A 15,620-nucleotide genomic window follows, 5' to 3' on the forward strand; every position below is an offset into this window, starting at 1 on the left:
TAGCTTGAGGGTAATACGGTGTTGATTTCTTGTGTATCACCATGTGCTGCTCTGTCAGCTTTCATAATCACGTCATAGAGGAAATGAGTCCGTTGATCGTCGCTTACAAGCTCGATTGGACATCCGAATCTGGTCATGATTACTTCATAGAGGAATTTTGCTACTGATGCTTTACAGTCTCTCATTGCTTTAGCTTCTACCCACTTGGTATGCTAGTCTATTGATACCAGAATGTATCTTGTTTTCTAAGTAGCTAGTTTGAATGGTCGGACAAAATCGATTTCCCATTTCTGGAGAGGCTCGAGGGGCAACACAGGGTTGTGCAACATTCCATCTTATGCATTTGGCTGTCCTTTGACATGCATCACACTCTTTTGCAAAGGTGTAAGCATCCTTGATTGCTGTTGGCCACCCTTCCTAGAACACTTTCTGCCTGACGACCTCTCTAAAGAAGTGTAAGCATCCTTGATTGTTGTTGGCCACCATAATCCTTCCTGAACACTTTCCGGCTTGTGTGACCTCTCCATTGATTCCTTCGTGGGCCGTTGCCAACACAGGTTGATGTGCTTATGGTGTAGAACACACCTTCTCAGGATCTCATCAATGCCCATTTTATATAGTTGACCAACTATCACCATCAACGACTTGCTTTTGAGAGTTAATCTCTTCTTTTGGTCTCTTGTCATGTATTCTAGGGAAACCAATTTACAATATATACATTAATCTAGTAAAATACAATTTGATTAATTTTTCTTAGTGTACTTTACACTATCATATGTTTTTTTATATTCTCTGATTTATTTTTTAAATATATACACACACACACACACATATATCTACATATGTATGTATGTATGAGAATACATAAATATATATTGTGTATATTTATATATATATATATATATAAATATGTATGTATGTCAAGCACACTCTTGGAAATCAACATGTAGTAGCTGACTTTCTATCGAGATTAGAATTAGAAGAAGCTCCAATTGGTGTGGAATATGACTTTCCAGATGCTCAACTATTCATGGTAGGTGATGTGAAGCCCAACTAGTATGATGAAATGCTGCTGTGTGTATGTATTTGACTAGAATAATGAACATAATTATAAATAGCAAGCGTGCACGCACGCACCCATTGTGCATGAATGTGTGAGTGCATGTGTCTGTGTATGTGTGCATGCATATGCTATGTGGATGTGTATTCTGAGTGCATGTGTGTGTATTATGTATGTGTCATAGACGCAAACACACTTGTGTAGAGTGTGCTTTACACCGGTCGGCAATCGACCGGTCTACTTTCCTAGTGAGAAAAGGGCCAAAGTTTGCAAAGGAAATGTAACTGTGTGTGCGCCCAGTCACATTTGAGATGGACAGGTTGCAGTTGATGCTCCATGGCCATAATTTGGGAAAAGGATTTGGATTTTGAGGCATTACCTATTTTGTTGTTTTTTCTGAACGACCAGAGTGGTGGTGGTACTCTACCTACCCATTTTGCTCTATTGAGACGACCTTTCACCAACGTTGACGGAAGGCTTGTGCTAAAGGCAGTGCTTGCTTACACGACAGCTTGTGATTCACTGCCAGCTGGAATATGTGGAATCCCATATGGTTTATATTGCTGTTATTACTCTATAAATAAAAGGCTCGTTCATATTTTATGTATTACATTAAGCACTTTAAAGTCTTCCTTGGTCTCCACCACTTTCCAAATAGAAGGCCTTTTAGCTCCTCTGTATATGATTGATCAAGTCGTTTATACATTTACCTACTTTTCCATATTACTCAAGGATTCACTTTGCTATATGTGGGTGCACTCTCTTGCCTAGCACAACCATATTCATAATGTGAGCCAACCCAAAAGAAAAGGCTTAAAAAACCAAAAGACTCCAAACTCTGAAAAAAATGAACAAATTTGTGTAGTACTCTCTCTCTAATTCTCTTCCGACATGCTTGAGTGGCCAATCTTAGAGTCACAACTCCCTTATGAACGTATTATTTTCAAATAACACTGTTACTAAACCTACTCGTCTAGCCATCCACCAACACTCAGTGAGAGCTATTCATGTGAGAGAAATGCTTCTAATTGTTATGGAAACAACTCCAATTTTTTGTAGTGGGTCAACCCTTACTTCCTCTCAAAGCCCACCTAGACTTTGTCACATCAAAACAACCAACAATCAATAGAGTATGTTAAGAAGGTGAAGCTCCTTCAAATCTATCTCAAGCGAGGAGCTTTGAGAAGAAATAAGCCTAATAAATGCATACATTGATGAAGGAACCACAGAGCCCATGGAAACGAGAGATGCCATGCCCCATATTTGCCAACAGACTCAATGAATAGTTTCATGAAGAAAAGGGCTTTTGCTACTACCACATTCAACTCATCCATAATGTCATGTGGAATCTTTACTTTTCTATTCACCCTTTTACATTTGACTTATAACTTTTGGCCTTTGAACTATGAACCCTTTATAATATTTCTAAGGTTTCCTTTAAAGCCTAAATGGCTACACCCTTCATCAAATATTTTTCAATAGCTCTCTTTTCTACTACCAAGAGCCACCTTTCATCACATTCAAATCATCCATGATGTCATGTGGAATCTTCACTTTTAGATTCACCCTTTTACATTTGACTTATAACTTTTGACCTTTGAACTGTGAACCCTTTGTAATATTTCTAAGGTTTCCTTTAAACCCTAAATGGTTGCACCCTTCATCAAATATTTTTCAATAGCTCTCTTTGCTACTTCTAAGAGCCGCCTTTCATCACATTCAACTCATCCACGATGTCATGTGAAATCTTCACTTTTACATTCACCCTTTTACACCTGACTTATAACTTTTGACTTTTGAACTATGAACCCTTTATAATGTTTCTAAGGTTTCCTTTAAATCCTAAATGGTTTCACCCTTCATCAAATATATTTCAATAGCGCTCCCAATGCTCCCTTACCTACCTATAGATCTTGAATCAACAAAATTAGACTTATACCAGACTAATCACGGTAACATCTCCTTGCTTTATTTCATTACTCATCAGTATAGCTTTGTTTGCTTGAGTTGTTTTTAACATGCTTACCTTCTTGACATCTACATTACGCATTCATAACCATAACCATAAATATTTTCTTAAGTCGCTTACCTTCTTGACATCTACATTATGCGTTCATGACCATAACCATAAATGTTTGCTTGAGTTGCTTTTAACCATAAATGTTTGCTTGAGTTGCTTTTAACACGCTTACATTCTTAACATCTACATTAAAACATTTATAACCATGAACATAGCCATCAACTTGCACTCTAATTTATAGCCCTCTTATCCTTGCTTCTTGGCTCAAAATTTGATAATGCTCAAATGAGCGCTCTAAATACATCTCAACTTTTGTTATACCTATAAGTACTACACTATCCTTTGGTTCATCCACCATTATTTTATAGTCATGGTTGTTGATAGAGGGAGTTCATACCGTAGATTCTTCACGAAGACCCTCCACTAGCAATCACACTCCTTGATTTCCCCCATGGCTAGTTCAACCTCAACCTTAATTGACAAAATGACAATCAAATGCAGGTTCTATAGATAAAATTTATTTGGACATACATTATTCTCAATATCACTCATATAAATTCTTCAAAGATTCTCCAACAATTCTATGTGTTTTTTCTCACTTTTCTTGAATTGAAACCACGGAATCTACTCTCGAATTCTATTGGAACCGGCAACATCATCAAGTGATTAACTTCAAGATGGTGGATTTTCCAATTTCTTAGTTTTGCCATTTTCCAAGTTCAACTTCTCGAGCAATTACTTTGATATGCGCAACAAAAGTATCCCGACCTTTCGAGCAAGCAATGACTTATCGATAATAATAAAGTTCTTACTTTGTCGATAATAATAAAGTTCCTACAAGTTGAGTAAGTGGTCATCATGATGTCATCAGGTTACATTAATTTGACTTACTTTATTGATTAAAATGAAGGCTAAATCAATGTCATGATGTTAGCAGAGGTTACCTTGATTCAGCTTATTTTATTGATTAAAATGAAGGCTAAATCAATGGTTATGATGTCATATGACGAGATGAGAGTATTCACGAGATGAACGTGCTGTTTAAAAAGTTGCAATTAGAGACGTATCTATCTTTTTATAAGGTCAAGTCTACATTTCAAGGTACACATTATAATAGCATTAAAGACATTCATCAATTACAAATCATGATTGTTTCTTATAAATGAAAATAAATTTTCTTAATTGCAGCTTTGCACACTCATGAAACCATCTTAAAGAATGCCTTTGCATCATCAAATTAATCCACAAATCGAGTATAAAACTCACACAATGTGAATTACGCATAATGATGAAACTTTAAAACTTAAAATTGATCTTACACATCAATTGCATCCATTGTTATTGCGCACACACAAGAAAAACAAGCACTAAGAAAGCGTGAAAAAGATTACTTGATTTATGTGAATAAAATTGAAGTAACTGAGCACAAAGTGTCACCTAGTCAGCATGATTTTCGCAATCAATTTAAACATTCTTTTGTTGATGATTTACCACTAGGCCCACTTGGCTCTTGCCCAGAAGACCATAATATTGAGATCATTTGTGTTATTTAACTGCCTCAGAGCCCCTTATAGAAAAAATTAGATTCATCAATATAGCAAATAGATTACTCTTGGACCGTAGACTTATTCGACCTAGCAATTTACTCTTTGGTGCCCCAATCCTTTTCATACTAGAAAAAGAATAAACCATATTGCATGTGCATAGACTATAGAGAATTGAATAAGATTACTATGAAAAGCATATATCCTATTCCTCGTTAGACTACAGAGCATTGAATAAGATTACCATGAAAAACATATATCATATTCCTATTCCTTGTTAGACTATAGAGCATTGAATAAGATTACCATGAAAAACATATATCATATTCCTATTCCTTGTTAGACTATAAAGCATTGAATAAGATTACTATGAAAAACATATATCCTATTCCTCGTGTGGATGATCTTGAAAGAAAAATTAAAATTTCTACACTTTACTTTGAAATTTGAAATTTGAAAATGCTTGTTATTTCTTCTTTGCACACCTTCCAAAGCTTGCTTATGCACCCCAAAAATAGCTTTATTTGCCAACAAAAAATATTATGCTAAAAGCTTAGATTTAGGCTTTGGGAAGGATTAAAAGATAGTAATTAACATAAGAAAATGACCAAAAATTTCACTCACAACTAAGCTATGGTACTTTCTTGATCTTCTTCACTCACGCCATCACTAAAAGGAGACATTGCACAGAAAACTTGATAGATACACATAAAACAAGAAAGTGGAAGAGAAGAAACCCAACCTCTCTTTTGAAAAAGAGGAGTTTTACAATCCCTTAACCACATTTTCTTGATATTTTATTCATATTCAAAAAGGATATAACTATTTCTTTTCCTAAGGTTTCAAGTTTGAGGCTTGATTTTTCTGGTTGACTAAGGTTCCTAGCCTACCAAAGAAAGGAGAAAATTTAAATGCATTGGCTTTTGCATATATATGCGAAAAAAACATTAATTTTGCTGATGTAGAAACACATTCTTTTAGCCTTTTTGGTGCCAAAATTGAAGGCTAATAGCACAGACACACCTGTACTATATTTATTAGAATGATGAATCATAAAGTTACTGACATTTTATCAATGTTGGTAGAACATGCCACTATGAATTTCTTGTAATGCCTTTTGGTCTCTTAAACGCACCTCTACTACATTTAGTAGAATGATGAATTTCAAAGTTACCAACATTTTATCAATGTTTGCTTCGACATTCTTAAGTTCAATCAAAATGACAAAGAACATCATGTTTTCTTAAGTTCAATCAAAATGACAAAGAACATCATGTTTTCTTTAAACAACATTCTAGTATTCAATCAAAAGGAAGAAGAACATGTGACAAATATCATTTAGTGCTTGATTTGAGAGTTCTGAAAGAAAAGCAATTGTATGCCAATTGTGAGAAAAGTTTCTTCTTTCAAAAGAAATCTAATAGCTAAGTCATATGTGACTGTGCGCGGAAGGTATTAGAGTATAGTCCACCCCAAAAAGTTTCTCCTTTTGAAAGAAATCAAATAGCTAGGTCATAATATGTTTGTGTGGAAAGATAGTAGAGTATAGACCCCAAAAAGGTTCAAACCATAGAAACTTGGCCTACTCCTAAGAATATGAATGAAGTTCAAAGTTCACTCTTTTTTTAGGTCTTTATAATTTTACTATACAAATTTGTTCGCAATTTTTCTTTCATTGCATTGCTATGCTCCTAAAGAAGCATACCATTTTTGTTTGAGCACCAACATAAATTCTTTGATGTGATCAAGCATATCTTGATGCATGCTCCTGTGCTACAATTTCAAGATTTTTCGCGATCATTCTTTCTTGTAGCACCGATGCTAGTGAATCAAACATCAGGGTGGTCCTTATGTAAAATGGACATCCTCTTGCATATGAGAGTCGAAAGCTGAAACCTTCTAAGACCAACTGTAGCACTACTGTAGCACCATGACAAAGAACTTCTTGTTTTTATCCATGCAATCCCTACGTGAAATGTTATTTGATGGGCCTTGAGTTTATGATTAAAATTGGTCAATAGAATATAAGGCATCTACTTAGTTTTTTGGATCGTCTCATATTAAATAGACATCATTTATTCAAGTTTTTCATCCTTTAATTCAATATCAACTCGGTAAGAAAATGTTGTAGTTGCTAATACATTAAGTAGAAATCCTTCCTTTGCTAATATTTCCATTCTTGATATTCATTCTTTTGATGCTACATACGAGCATGATCTTGATTTCTCTCATGCATAATTAAAAGTACAATCTAATCATTACTACTTACCTGTTGATAATTAAAAGTACAATCTAATCATTACTACTTACCTGTTGATAATTACTCATTCAATGATGTATTTTTGATCTTTCAAAATAGTTTATGCATTACTTTTCCATTTAAATAAATGCTTCTAGAAGAATTGCATACTCCACCTTACATGGGTCTTATCGAGGAATACTCACTACTTTGAAAGTAGTCAAAGGTGATTTTTATTAACCTAATGTAAAGAACCATGTTGCAAACTTTATCTCTAAAAGTATAATTTGTCAACGAGGTAGCGGCATCATGGAAAATAGCATGGCTTGCTCATGTTGTTCCTAATGTCCCTTGGAAAGAAATCTCAATATATTTCACTATTGGCTTTCCTGTTGCATCTGCACAAAATGACATGCTATGGACTATCATTCATAGATTTAGTAAGTAATAATATTTTATTATATATAAAAAGACATTATATACTTCACAAGCTACACATGTTTATCAAACATGTTTTTATACACCATGGATTGTTGTGAAAAGTTATCATTTTTTATCTGGATTCTAGATTTTGTAACCATTTTTGGATTGGTTTATTTTCTTCTCTAGGATCTAGAATTGAATTTAGTTTTGCTTTCCATCCTGAGAGTAATGACCAAACATAAGACCAATAGCATTATTCTAGATTTCTTGAGGTCCTACACTACAGGCACTTGGGACCAACACCTTCATTTGCTCCAATTTGCTCATAATAACACACCACACTTTGCTATTGAAAAATATCTCTTTTAAGTCATGTATGGTAAGAAATTACCGACACTTGCTTCTCGATGATGCTGTCATATTGTTCCTGTAGGATGATTTCACTCTACAGACCATGCTCATATTCTTAGTGAAGCATATGAAGCCATCTCTAAATCGCAAGGCCAATACGCGAACCAAGCCAATAAAAGTAAGCTTATGAATTTCTAAGAAGGAGATTACAAATGGCTTAGGATAAAAAAGAGATGGCTGAAGAGTGTAGAGAAAAATCCTACAATTAAATTAGCTTCGATACTTTATGGATCGTTTAAGATTCTTTATAAGATTGATGACAATGCATTCCATTTGGATATCCCATCACATTGATGTTTTCACTCCTTTCACATTAGTCTATAATGACCACTTTGAGGTTCTACTCTAACACACGTAGCTTATGATGATCCTCCTTTACTAGAGGAAGACTCTGAGGTAGTAGAATTTGAATTCTTTTTAGACCATGAGAAAACAACAATAAGAAGAGGTATATCATAGATATATTGAAGTATAAAGGCTACCCCATAGAGGAGGCTCAATGGCTCCCCGGTGTCATGTCCTCGCCACCTTTCCATCTAGTTGCATCTTACACCCACATGCTGAGATATCGAGCTCAACTAGTGCTGTGGACATTGATGACCCGCCTGGATGATAGCATCCACACTCATGCCTTTGGAATGGTTGGTGACATTATGGTTGATATGCCACCAGAGTGGATGACAGGTTGTATGACAACCACTTTGGAGTACTAGAGTTATGGCATAGTTATAGCGCTAGCTCATATAGTCGAGTTCACACTATGGACCGACCATTGTATGTTATTGTAGGAGAGTACTTTCCCTTATAGTATAAACTCTTATCTTTTAGTTATATGGTTGTAGAGAGAAGAGAAGAATATAGAAGAAAGTTTAGCCATCCATCTCTCTCTCTCTCTCTCTCTCTCTCTCGTGTGTGTGTGTGTCTACTTTGCAAGGAACTCAAGCTCTCCCTCTCCCTCGCATTCTCTTTATGGTATTAGAGCTCCGGTTCATATGAGAGCTAAGGAGGCAAGAAAAAAGGAAGCAAAGAAGCGGTACATCGGTAAGAACATCATCATCTCTTCCCTTTCTTGTTTAGGTATGACACCCCTTGGGTAGCTCTGGGAGCTACACATCTCCGATTGAGGAGATATCTTTGTAGGCTTGCCTATATGGTGCGCAGTACTTTGTACTTCAGTTTTGAGGCCATAATCACGTTTCGGGTGAATTTTGTTCTCCTTTCGGTCACTACAAGGTATTTTTGGCAGTTTCGAGAAGTTATAGTTGAGAACTGTCTCTGGTCGAAATCTGGTTATTGTAGTACAACAGTGTATTTTGGGAGTGCTAACAGTGTTTACACACGTATTGCTAGCCTTGGGTGTATGTACATGTAATCCGGTCACATCTGGTGACATACAGGTTGTGTTGAAGTACTACTTTGTGGCAATCACATAAGATATTGCTATATTAAAGGTTGCATACAACAAAAAATTAGCTGTTTGCAGGTTTTTGGTGGTTGTAGGCAAACATGTCTGACAAACTCAATCAGATTATCAGCGAGAAGCTGGACAAGAACAACTTCCATATTTGGAAGTTCAAAACAACCGATTTCCTAATGGGTAAAGGATTTTGGGACTATGTCAAATGAGACAATTAGGAGCATTCATAGTTGTCTGAAGAGAATGCCACTCTAGCAGATATAAGGTATTCAAGGACTGAAATTAGGGTCCAAGAAAATTTATATATTGGCTTTCAATCAGTGTCACAGACATGATGATATGACCCATACATGATGCCAACACTCCAACAACTGCATGGTAGAACTTGGTGCAGATGTTCCAGACTAACACAAAGGCAAGGAAACTAGCTAAAACAAGAGCTACATACTAAGCATGTCTATTAATGACTATACTTTAAAGATCAAGGGCATTGTTGAATCCCTTGGGTCTATCAATGTATTGGTGGAAGATGATGATTTAGTGAGTGTCTATTTGAATGGGCTTGGCAAAGAGTACAAGCCATTCAAGGCCTCCATTGTTGCAGTCATGGAGAATGTTCCCAACTTTCGAGACTTAGTGTCTATGCTGGTCATAGAAGAAAAGTCTCTTGGTGTGAGGACTCTTCTTCACACAAAGCAAAAACACATTAGAACAAGCTTTCTACTCCAATTCAAGTAGAGATCGTGGTTGAGGCCAAGGTGGTGTGGCTGACATGGAAACTAGAATTATGGACAACAGTCCAATGATTTGCAGTAGAGCATCATACGTAGGTGGAAGAGGCTAGTCTAGAGGTAGGGGGAGCCAGAGGGGCCGAGGTGGTTGGGAAAGAAATCAGAGTGCCAATAGCATAGAGTGCTATTATTGTGGAAAACCATGACACATGGCAAAGGATTGCTTTAAAAAGAAGAATGCCATTAAAAGTGGAAAGTTGCAGCAAGGCAACTATGCATCATTTAGTAAACATGGTGGTGATGATAGACGTGAGCAATTATTTGTGATGCAACACCTGATCAGTTCTACAATAGGAGATGTGTCAGGATCTAAAGATATGTGGTATGTAGATTATGGCACCTCTAACTACATGACTAGTCATGGTGAGTGGTTTAGAGACATGCAAAAAATAAAAAACCCAGGTTATGTAGAAATAAGTGATGATATTGTGTGCATATTGATAAAGTACCATTGTCTATGCAGGATGGAAAAATGAAGTACTTAGTAGATGTTCTTTATGTTCCAAATATTACAAAGAAACTGGTTTCTATTGGACAAATGGTTTAGCAGGGTCTACAAGTGAGGTTTAATCCTCAAGGATGTTTTGTGGTGGGAAGACTATAAAAATCAGTGTCGCTTGGTTGCAAAGGGTAATAGAAATGGTAGGATGTTTACTTAAGATGTGAACATGCCTAAGGTAAAGGCAGCCATGTTTGTGCATGGAACATGTGTCATTGTAGATATTGACATATGGCACAACCGTATTGGTCATGTGAATATACAGTGGGCTGAAGTCTATGTAGGCCCAAAATATTGTTGTAGGTTTCCCAAAGTTTAAGGTTGATGATATGCATAACCTATGTGAAGTATGCCATCTTGGTAAGCAGGCCAAACATACTTTCCCACATGAAAAGCATGTCAATGAAAAGGCCTTTAGATGTTATACATTTAGATATATAGGGACCGACCAAGACCAACAATTATAGGTTGTAGGTATTATGTTACATTCATTGATGATCACACTAGGAAAGTGTGGGTTTATTTTATGGAGAAAAGTGAGGTATTTGCTCACTTTTAGGAAAAAGGTGTACAAATAAAATAACTGAGATCATGTGTTGAGGGAGAGTATTTCTCCAATGAGCTCAATGATTTCTTGAGAAAGTAGGGGATCAAGAGACAATTTACATGTAGGTACACTCCGAATAGAATGGTTTTGTAGAAAGAAAAATAGGCACATTGTAGAAGTGGCACGTGCCTTGATGTCTAAAAAGAATATTTTGTATAAATTTTGGGCATAATTAGTAGAAACTTTCGTGTACATTATGAACAAGACCCACTGCAACTGTTTATGGTATAGCACGCGTGAACATAAGTTTACAGATATGAAACTGGACATGTCTTGCTTAAAAGTGTTTGGGTGTATTGCATATGTGTATGTTCCCGATGAAGTGAAAATAACGTTGGATCCAAAAAAGGCAGAGAAATGCATCTTTATTGGTTATGCTTTGGAGTAGAAAGGTTATAGATGTCATAACCCTACCACTCATGAGATGTGAGTAAACAAAGATGTTATCTTTGATGAGATGAATAGCTGGTATGCACCAACAGTGAAGGCAACAGAAGATGTAGATATACGATGTACTGATGCTACAGCCCATGTAGAGCAGCAATCACAGGTGCTTAGTGGACTTGGAGAGTCCTCTAGTAGTGGATCTAGTGTTAGTCCATGGCCAGACAGGTTGAGGATAGATGTAGGTACATATGCATCACACAAGAGAAGGAAAAGGTAGATCAACCTTTTGTGCATGATTTGTTAGCATGTCACTCGTATGTGGATGGTGACTCTAGTGGCTTTGAGCAGAGCCCTGATGGAGGAGCTTGGCATTCCATCTATGGTTACTCCTGATATAAGGAGAACCAGGGTTGATTTGAGAGGACAGCTAGTAGTAATCCAGGTGTATGCACATCATTATACTTACATGGTTAAAGCAATATAGGAGTTGGAGCCCACTTGTTTTGAGCAAGCACTTGGAAATAAAAAATGGGAAGATGCCATGAATGAAGAGATGACAGCATTGGATGCAAATGCAACATGGGAGTTGGTGCCTTTGCTAGGAAAAGAAGGTAATTGGATGTAAGTGGGTGTATAAGGTCAAGCATAATGTAGATGGTTTAGTGAGCAAGTATAAGGCAAGATTGGTTTGCCAAGGGCTATGCGCAGACCTATGGCATTAACTATGAGGAGACATTCAGTCCTATTGCGAGAATGGCAACTGTGAGAGCTGTCATTGCTATGGTTGCAGGGTTGGTCTTTATATATCAAATGGATGTAAAGAAGAATGCCTTCTTAAATGGTGATTTGTAAGAAGAAGTATACATGATGTAGCCACCAGGTTGAGAGTGATGCACACCCATATTTTGTCTGTAGGTTACGCAAAGCCCTGTATGGCTTGAAGTAGGTACCCAGAGCATGGTCAAATAAGATCAGTGAGTATCTTGTTACCATTGGATTTCAGATATCCAATGTGGATTTTTCACTTTATGTGAAAAAGATAGATAGAGGGATCATGCTATTAGTAATTTATGTGGATAACTTGACTGGTGATAGTGATGTTGACATACATGATGTCAGGAGGCTTTTGAAGTAGAAGTTTGAGATGAAGGATTTGGGTGAGTTGCGGTATTTCTTGGGCATAGAGGTGGTGAGCTCACCTCATGGCATTTTGTTATTATAGAGGCAGTGTGGCTTAGACATGTTGTCCAAGTATGGTATGACAGATTGTAAGCCTATTTCAGTGCCATTGGAGTAGAATACATAGCTTTCCATAGATACAGGTGAGCTTTTGAAGGACCCCACTATGTACAAGTGCATAGTGGGTAGCTTGATCTATACGACCATTACTAGGCTAGACTTGAGCTATGCTGTTGGACTTGTGAGTCAGTTTATGTAGGCCCCTAGGAAGCCACACTTGGATGTGGCTAGACGGATTCTCAGGTACATAAAGTCGACAATTGATTATGGACTTTTTTGTGAGGCTGGTAAGAGATACAACTACATGGATACACAGATGCTGATTAGGCTACTAATATTGCAGACAAGAGGTCTACCAGTGGCTTTACGTTTTAGTTTAGGAGTGCTACTGTGAGTGTTACTGTGAGTTGGAGCATGTTAACCCTCATTGGCAAACATCACTTCATTTGGCCATCGTTGACATTAAAAATGCTAATATTGAATATTTTACGTGTGCGATCGTCACTTGTCTATAAAATGCATACCATGGGATTAATTATGGAGATTGCATGATTAGATTAAGTATTTGCACAAGCCTAGGCAGCCCTGGATAGCCATGGACCTATATTTAAGTATGGCCGGCCAAGGTGTGAAGGTCGGGGTCTTATAGAGTGCTCTTCTTCTCTACTCTCTTGCTCTCTTGTGTGTCTTGCTTGCTTGCCAAGATAAGGGTCAATTGGTAATCTCACCATTCATTCTCTTATGCAACTTATAGAGTGCTTTTCTTTTCTGCTCTCTTGCTCTCTTGCGTGTCTCTACTTCTCTACTCTCTTGCTTGCCTAATTCAATTAGAGCTATTATATGCTCATTTTGTATGTGTGAGTGCATGTGAGAGAGGGAGATTGAGTGAGACAAGGGTCGAGCTTCCTTTGGAGTGCGACAGCGGGTGGCAACGTCGATGGTGTTGGAGTCATGCAGTGCCACGTTTGCACCTCCACCTACTCCTATCATTACTCTTGTTATGTCAGCACCAGCTTTACCCACAAACCTGGTTGCTTTTGCACATAGGCCATGGAAAGAGCGGTAGTGAAAAGCATAGCACCTATTGTGAGAGATGGTGGTGGTCATTGACAGAGCCATGGAAAGGCTACCTAGGTTGCTAAGATAACTCATAAATTCACTAGAGATGGTGATCCTAGGAAACATTTGGAAGTATTGGATCAAGTGTGTGATGCCCTAGGAGAATGAAATGAGGTTTTCAAGACCAATGCCTTTAGTCTAACATTAGATGTTAAGTCTAGGGATTGGTATAGAACTCTCAGGGTCAAGGAACGTTTGAACTTCACCGATCTAGGAAATTGTTCTTGAAGCAATTTGTGTGCATGAAGGAGTCTTATGGGGTGTAGCTTCACAACTACTCAAAGTCGAGAGGGAAGGAGAGGAGCCGGTTAGAGATTTCATTAGCCGTCTCAAGCATTTGAACTCTTGCTGCCTTCCACATGAAAGAAAACGGAACAAGTGAACTTGGGAACACATGACGAACTAGTCTACATGAATGATATGATGAGGATTCCGATTCAGTGGACACACATGCTGGTTTTGAGCAAAAACCAGAGATACTCAAACAAAAACTAAGGAGACCAAAAAGGAAGTGATTCAAGCCCCTAAGAAAACAAATAAAGAAAAACTTGGTTCATATCTCAGCCCTATAAAAGAACTGGAACAACTTTAGGAGCTCGGGGATATGGTCACACATACTCAAGAGGAGTTAGAACTAAGACCAAAACAAGTAAACATCTCTAACACTGTGCATCCAAATAACTCAAACCCGATCATAACCCATTAGCCCTTGGATATTCCTAGTGTCATCCTTGAGGTTAGTGAGAACTCACCTGTCACACAAGCATGGATTCTCAACTCTTTAGGAAAATGTTTGAGTGAACCCATTCAAGAGGTGGAAATTCCAATATCACCAATACCCTCATACAATAGAGAGGTGATGGGAATTGTTGGAGTTCGTGGCTTCTAAAACAAAGACCATGATGACTACGAGCTTGTGTGGAGATCCCAAACTCTTCAGAGCATTGAAAGATCTTTTAAATGGAGAACTTAAGATAGGACTACCACCATTTGTAGAAACCCACAAGACTCAACCCTACTATGGAATTTCACCGACTCAAGTCATAGAAGATCCAACAACCCAAGTAGAGGATGAGTACACCAAATCAATGGTCAAAATTTCATTGAATAAATTGGGTCAATACTTAGACATACGTTCATTGTGATGGACTTTTCCAAGTAACCCGATTCTTATGAAACGATCTTAGGAAGACCATTTATGCGTGAAGCTAAAATGGTCCATGATTCATCCAAAAACCATGTCTACCTACAATTTTATGACTCAATCCTTAGAGTAGACCTAGTGGCTGGTCAAGTACATCCAATGGTGGGTAGAGGTGGACTATTCAACAACCAGAGATTGAATACTACCATCCATTTAACCCTTTGCAATATTGCTATACTTGCAGAGAAGAGACCGATGTAGGGAAGGGCCCACCCTGTAAAGATTCTAAAAAACTAGCTATTGAGCCTAAAGATGATCTAAACTGGATATATATGATGGCTACAATTGATAGCTGGGGAGCTAGAGGATCTACATGGGTAACACCTGATGGTGAGGAGCTCCCTATAGTCGTGCCCCTACTACGAACGATTCATTCTCTACCTTCTGATACCAAGGGGATTGGTTATAGTGAACTTGAGTCCACATGGGATGACTCAAGCTCAAGTACCAATAGTAGTGAGGGGTATGAAACTGAGATTGAAAGTGACACCAACTCCTTAGTCACCACCACAAGAAAAACAGAGTCCACAACATTCAAAGAAGCTACAGGGAATAGCTCTGAATTTGATATGAATTCCCAATTTGATAAAAGGGACGAAGTTCATCAATGCGCAAAGAAGCGTCTCCAAAGATGGCAGAGACGTAAACGCTATGTAGTGA

The sequence above is a fragment of the Cibotium barometz genome, chromosome 1 (genome assembly GCF_041138505.1).
Source record: "Cibotium barometz isolate CiBa-2024 chromosome 1, ASM4113850v1, whole genome shotgun sequence".
NCBI classification, from domain to species: Eukaryota; Viridiplantae; Streptophyta; class Polypodiopsida; order Cyatheales; family Cibotiaceae; genus Cibotium; species Cibotium barometz.